The sequence below is a fragment of the Equus quagga genome, chromosome 6, assembly GCF_021613505.1.
Source record: "Equus quagga isolate Etosha38 chromosome 6, UCLA_HA_Equagga_1.0, whole genome shotgun sequence".
Lineage (NCBI taxonomy): Eukaryota > Metazoa > Chordata > Mammalia > Perissodactyla > Equidae > Equus > Equus quagga.
In genome coordinates this window covers 111812836-111820624 of record NC_060272.1, presented here as the reverse complement: position 1 = coordinate 111820624, position 7789 = coordinate 111812836, and positions in this window count along the sequence as shown.

Below are 7789 nucleotides of genomic sequence, written 5' to 3'. Positions count from 1 at the left end.
TTTTCTGGAACTTTAATAGACTTGTACTTATTTGTGAAAATAGGCATGGCTAATAGTGATGATGGTGGACTATATTTTTTCTTTTGATATGCCCTTGTACTTCTGACATCACATGTTTTCTGTCTATTTTTATATCATTTAGCAGGGATTGGAGAAGGTACATACATGTCTTGACATTTCTTTGACTATGCGTTGGTGAATAATATTGTCCTTTTACTGGTTTTTCTCTTAAATGCTACATATATAACTCTCCTCATCACTTTTTTAGATTCTTGAGTTTGACCCTGAAGCAAATTCAAAGAGTGTGGCATGGATTTCATTGATTTACACTATATTTGCTTCATTTTAAGTCTCTGTACAGTCCTCTTCTGTATGTAAAAAGAGAATAATTTGTTAGTGAAACACCATGTTACCAATTGTGAAGAATTCCCAACCTCGATTGTGTGACACCCCGGGGATCTCAAGTTGTCTCGACAAGCATGAGACTCTCAACACACTGTTTCATTAAAGGTTTTATGCCATGCTGCACTTTTGGAACAAAAGAAAGGTGGCAAAATCAATGATACCCAGTGATAACGTGTTAACATAACTCCAAAAAATGTTGTCAAATACTATGTTAGCCTGCAAAATTGAACCATTCTTAGTTTTTCTTCCTTTCCTATTAAAACTTATTCCAATTCCAATATTTTGTGGAGAAAACTAACGTTGAAGGTTTATATATGTGCATATATAGAGAAAGTTGGTCGCAATGAAGATGAAAAAGATACTGTCAGAAAGAAATCAGTTGGATTTTGAAGGAAGTATTTATGAGGTGACTTTTCCAGGAAATGAAGTAATAATTTCTTTCATTGTGTGGACTTAGCAATTTTTAAAGTAAAAGAAATTTTGAGAGTGAAGGACGAGAGAAATGGACATAAAGAAAGAAAATAAGTGGAGAAAAATGACAACGGCGTCTTTTCTCCCCTAGTTCTCTTCGGTTGTTCCGAAGGTTGAAAGATCAAAATACAGGGGAAAGGTGCCATCTCTGAGTGCATTTAAAAAGGATAGTGAGTTGGTTAGGGTTTGATAAAACTGGTATCCACATCTGCTATTGGTGGGAGAGTTCAGTGATACAATATACTGAGAAAAAATTGGCTTCTTGTACCAAAACTAAATATATTTTTACACCCAGCAATTTTACTTTTAGGATTTTTTTCATAAGAAGTATTAATATACTCTCACAATTATGCAATGATTATCCACAAGGATATTTATGGCAGCATTGCTTATCATAGCAAAAAATTGAAAACAATCTAACTACTCATTAGTAGAAGATTGGTTAAATCAATTCTGCTACTTCTGTGCCGTGAAACATAAGGTAGCAGTTAAAAAGAATGATAGAGATTAATTGCTTGCATTTTTGCCATAAGGTTTTATTTTTATAATAACAACTAGTTAGTAAAATAGAAATATTAACAAATAAAAGCAGAATTAGAATTAGAATGCTAAGCAGAGACAATCCTAGCACCTGAAGAAACTGGACAACTGAGTTTATTTAGAATATATACATTATATCACAAATTAATGGTATGAGAAGCTATTGATAGCTGAAACAAATGAACTCAAGGCAAGACGTAACATTTTGAGACTCTGGATGTACAGGGCAAAGAATATACTCCTGGAAGGTTTCTGAGCAATTAAAGATTCTCTATTTCAATTATTTACTAATTTTTATTGAGAAAAAATGTTTAAACTCTAGTTATTAGGGAACTAGCTTGGTTTTTACAGATTGGTTCACATGTTTGAAAACCCTTGCTCTGAGTGGTCAATTTAGCTGTTAAAATGTGAATTTTACCTTCAGGAAGCCAGTCAGTCTTCTTGTATAAACACCTTAACCTCCCCAGAAGCCTCACTCATGTATTTCTGAAGAGATCTCTTCATTCGATGTCTACTTTTTATATCTAAGGATTATGCATTCAAGAAATGGTAATATGTTTTTCATAATCACAGAGCTAGTTTGTGGGATAGCTGAAATTACCATCTTGGTGCCCTTCCTCCCAAGAAAGTTCTTTGTCATATCCATGCTGGTGTCCAGATTTCGGATTTCTGACAATTATAACTCACAGGTCAAAAAATAGGCTATAGTATAAAGTATTCTGCAGTTAATAGATTCTCAACGATTATCTACTGTTGATGATCATGATGACAGCAGTTCTACCCAATCTTATTACAAGATTTCTGTATAAGAGTCATTATAGGGGGCTGGTCACGTGGCCGAGTGGTTAAGTTCAAATGTTCTGCTTCAGCAGCTCAGGGTTTCTCTGGTTCGGATCCTTGGTGCAGACATGGCACTGCTCACCAAGCCATGCCGAGGCAGCATCCCACCTAGCAGAGCCAGAAGGACCTACAACTAGAATATACAGCTATGTACTGTGGGCCTTTGGGGAGAAAAAGAAGAAGAAGAAGAAAAAGATTGGCAACAGATGTTGGCTCAGGGCCAATCTTAAAAAAGGAATCATTATAATAATAAATCATAAAATATTAATAATAATAGCATGTAAATATTAAAACAATAAACCATAAAATGTTAGTGACCAAGGTTTGTTGAACATTTGCAGTGTATCTGGTACTCTGCAATTTCATCGCATACATCAATGAATTTAATTCCCATAATAATGTGATGGGGTGGATTCTATTTCATCTTCAGTTTACAGAAGAAGAAACTAAGCCTTTAGAAAGTTGCTAGTACTTTCTCATCAATGAAGTGGACAAAAAGATGAAATATCTATGTTTTCAAGAAACTTCTGGTCTATATCTTCACTGCTCTAATGTACAAAGTTCTATAATGCAAGTCAGCATTAAATGTCATAGGAGTAGTAAAAATGCCTTCAGTAACAATAATAAAGCACATTATTATATTTGTTCAATATGGTACTCCTTTCAGACTATACTGGTATACATTGTTTGAAATTTTCATTGCTTTCTATCTTGGAAAGAAGGTATCACATTCATGGGAAATGGGTCTCCCTTGGATTTTATCTAGATCTTTAAATTTTATTTATTGCGTGATAGCAAAAACTAAATATTGTTGTCTGAAAATTACGGCAGTTGAGTGAAAGTATAAAATGAATGAGAGTACATAAGCAGAATGCAAAAGTACACTTAAAAATCAAGGCTATAAAAATTCTCTTTGAACTTAACTAACATATTCATTTATCATTATTGAAAATCAAATGCTTGGCTTGGCAAGGGACATATCTGTACTATAATTGGAACCAATGAAACTCTAATTTGGCAAATAGGCTTCCTTGTTGAGTATTGAATCTTTCAAAATATATTGCTATTGGAACCTATAATGTGTTCTTAATTTTAACTTTTCAGGAGAGTTAATATGATTTCTATTTTAGGGCACAAGCAGTTATCTTTTCTGCTAGAATAGAAATCTACTACAAGCTATCACAAAATAAATAAATAAAGATTGTTATTTGATTTAACAGTGATGACAAAATAACTTCATGAGAAATGTTTTCATTATTTTTTTTCTCATTAATGCAGGAGCCCCAAAAGTAAAAAACAACCTCAGATTGCTGTTTTCTGTGCTTTGCATGTATTTTGCTAGTCTTGGGAACCATCTTTTCAGTCTGATGTTTTGGATCATTGCAGTCATTCATGCATGTGTTCCTTGTCCTTTGTGCTTTGGAACTACGCCTTAGGAAATGACAACTACAGCAATAGAGCTTTTTAATAGGAAGGATGCCTTGGAAATGCCATATTTCCATGTCTGAAATGTTTCCAAATCATTGGAGTAAAGCCCACATAACCAACAGTAAATATTCAAGCAGATATTTACCATACCAACATTCCTATGTCACTTTCCCATCACTCTAATTAAACAGCTAAAGTTGAAAGTCTCAGTTTTACCCTCAGTATACAGCTAAATATTAGTTTCACTCCTCCAATGAATCCAATTTTTGATTGACTGATTGATTATTGATTCATTTATTTATTTATACTTGAATTTACTCTGGAGCATACCTCAACAACTTGGATATTTTTAGAGAAAAATGTTTACAGAAGTGGACCATCTCCAAAGTTTAAGAATCAGTGTTACTCAAGCTTACCCTGATAACTCACTTCCCTACTGGAACGAAATGCTTCCTGGAAGGGAAATTGAGCCTAGATGCTGTACGTTCAACTGAATTTTGTTTTTTCCTAAGAACTACAGGACAACTAAAAGGACATAGTCAAAGTCTATGCCTCACATACTGAGTGTGTAAGGGAGTATGCAAAACTGAAGAACAAAATGGTGCATCTTGGAATTTATTTTTATTTACGTTACTCATATATTTAGGAGAAGTAATATTATAGATAATACCACAAATTAAAAAATAATAAGAAATAACTTTTTTCTCACAGAGACTCTCTTGAGCTGTGCCTTAGCTATTGTGAGGCCTCAAATTCACTATACTTCGTTATTAGAGGTTTATCAGTCAAAAAGATTGAGTAGCACTGACCTAAGTGGGTAGGCATTATTATCATATTCTTTTCTAATGGAAGATGGGAAATACTGCAGGATTAAATAATAGATAAAAAATGGGTAAAACAGAGATGAGCAACATTTTAAGAAGAAAGAAACAATCTAAAACAGGTCAAACAGAACAATATTGATGCTCTTGCTCCCTCAGAAGCAAAGTAAGTGAGGACCATGTTTGGAATTTGACTATATTAAGTTGAGACTTCTGCAGAGGCTGACCTGCTTCTGTCCCACTCCCAGGTACCTGAGGGTGTGGCCCCTTGCTTTGCTAACAATATTATTTAATTAAGTAATTTAAAGAATCTGGAAGTGATTTTTGAGCTGGAAAAAATGAAGTCAGGCATAAAATAATTTGAGTTTGTCTACAAATGAAATAAGTTGAGTGTGTACACTTTCAATCATCTGCATAAGGCTTAAACTTAGGGTTTCTCCTTTGTCTCTGGTCCAAGTTCAGTGCAGATAATCAGAGGCATAGTTGTGTATTTATGTGACCATGAGGTTCTATCCTTTATAATCACTGTCTATAAGGAGCTTTAGAAGACAAACTGCAGATTATTCTGTTTGTCAAGGTGCACAGTGAGTCTGGGATCTGAGCAAGCAGCTAATTGCTTTCCCAGAGAGCCAGAGAGTCACCCTTGACTGGCAGCAGCAGTAGACGTGTTAGGATACCCAAGGATTTCCTAAGCACAAGTTTTTTGTTAATTTTGGTAATCTAAATATCACAAATCCAAGCTACATCACTCTGGCTCATCTTAGATGTGCTTATTTAAAAAGAAAAGCTTAAACATTGTGTCTACCTGTAACTGAGGGCTGATATAAGGAATAGAAGTATATGCAATCCCTCTGCTGTGAATTACAAAAGATATTTTTCATTAAGATGTTCAATGCTCTTTATATACAGACCCTGTGTAAAAAAATGCATATTTCATGATAAATTGGATAGTTTCATACTCCTCGATGACAAGAACTATGTAAGAAATTGTGTTTTCTTTTTTGTTTTGCCTGACAGGATGCTCAGAGCTAAATTGGGATCCAAATATTGTTACCTGTTTTATCAAATTACCAATATGCTCTTCTTTTTATCCCAATTTTATATCTTTGTTTTGTTTGCCTCTGTCTTTGGGTCTTATGTTACATTGCTTTATTGTAAATCACTTTATATCCTTCTTGAAAATAGATAGATTATAAATAAATTAACTTAAAATAAGATCAAGGATGTAAGATAATAGAGCATTATATTCAATCAATAAACTTTATTGATCATCTATGTGAAGGCACTAGAAGAAACCAAGGATATCATCATGAGTGAGAAATTATCTGTGACATGAAGAAGTAAATCTAGTTGTATTTAGTTGTATTTGTAAAACTAAATCTGTTTTTCTAGCATAACAAATTAGCACACATTAACTGGCTTTAAACAACAAAAATTTATTTCTTTTTCAGTTCTGTAGGTCAAAAGTGTATGTTTGCTTGACAGTTCCTTTTTTTGGGGGTCTCGCAAGACCAAAGTCAAGACATTTACCTGTCTAGGCTCTTATCTGGAAATTGTTAAGGAAAATCCTCTTTCAAGCTCATTCTGATTGTTGGCAGAATCAAGCTTCTTGGGGCTTTAGGCTTGAGGTCCTCATTTCCTGCTGGCTATCAGCTAGAGGACTCTCTCAGCTCCTCAAGTCCACCTGCACTCCTCGTCCTGTAGCCCCCTCCATTTTCAAACAGCAAAGGTGCATAAAGCCCCTCTCACACTTCATACTTCTTTGACTTCTGCTACATCTCCTTCGCTCCAGCCAGAAAAAGTTCTCTGTGTTAAGGGCTCATGTGATTAGATTGGACTCATCCAGGTAAGAATAATACAGGCTGATTTCCGTATCATAAAGCCCATAACTTTACATCTGCAAAATCCCTTTTGCCATGTAAAGTAGCATATTTATAGAACTCAGGAATTAGGGTAGGGATATACTGAGGAGCCATCCTTCCTACCACAATAATGAAAAAGAGAGGGATGTAAACAAATAAGTTCTGTAATAAAAGTATGTGAACACTGAGCAATCACACAGAAAGGACTAATTGTAATTGATCAGTACAGGAGACATGGATGTATACTCAGAAAATAAAGTAAATAACCAAGATAAATTAAAGAGGGCATTCAGTTTCATCCATGCACGACATTATCTATCATAATAAACGGAAGGTAAAACTTCTAATCTATAACTCCCGGTAATGACGTGGTGTGACAAAAACATATTCTTGTTTTGAAGCAGAGGTTATATGTTATGACTCATGGTCTTTTAGGCCAGCAAAACTAATTTTATGTCTTTAACTATATAAGTGAAGGGGTAGTTGAAATCTTCAAATATCCAGAATTGCTTGATGCTCTTTGTTTTTAGGAAAAAAACAGCTTATCACACAAAATATAAAGATATATATTTTTTACTAAGTACTCTGTACATTAAATGATGAAAAGGATAAACCAGAAACTCATGCAAGGATGCTTCATATACCTGTTACTAAGGTAATACATTCATACAATGTCCTTTTAAAGATTTTCAGCGATTAAAGACTTTCAACAATGTATTTGTAAAGACTTTCAGCAATTAAAAGTTTTCTTGTTTTTATAGTATATTAAGTCACTATGAATTTATTAAGTAAAATTCATCTAACTAGAATGTCTTCCTTCTTTTCACTGAAATTTTATTTATGCTTAATTAAGATAAATAGATGAAAAATCATTCAATAAACTCACATGGTGTTACAAAACTTATTCTCTGTTATTGCTTATTCATTTAGGATTAGTAAATATAAATGCAATTTATTATTTACCATACACATATTAAAGGTACTTGGTAGAGTGAAATGAAAATAGCACTGGGCTTAAATCAGAAGATGAGAATTAAAATCCATCTCTTTTCTGATACATTCTAACTCTATAATTTACCTCTTGAACAATCTGAGCAAATTTATCTCTATAAAAAAAGAGGTTTAGATTAAACAATCTCTAAGGTCTTTTCATACTATAAATATTTAGAATTTTATACTAAGATAATGAAAGGTTCAGGGAAATCTATGCATAAAATAAAAACAAATTGATATCTAAAGCATTTTTTAAGAGTTCAACTATTTCTCAGTTAAAAATGCAAATGTTTTCCAGAAAACAATGCTTTTAAGTTGATTTGATTTACAGTCATTTTCCAAAATGGGGAAAACACCACATAAAGTAATTGTTTTTAATGGTTATTATATTTTAGTTTGTAACCACCCGATAATGTGACTTTTTCTCCC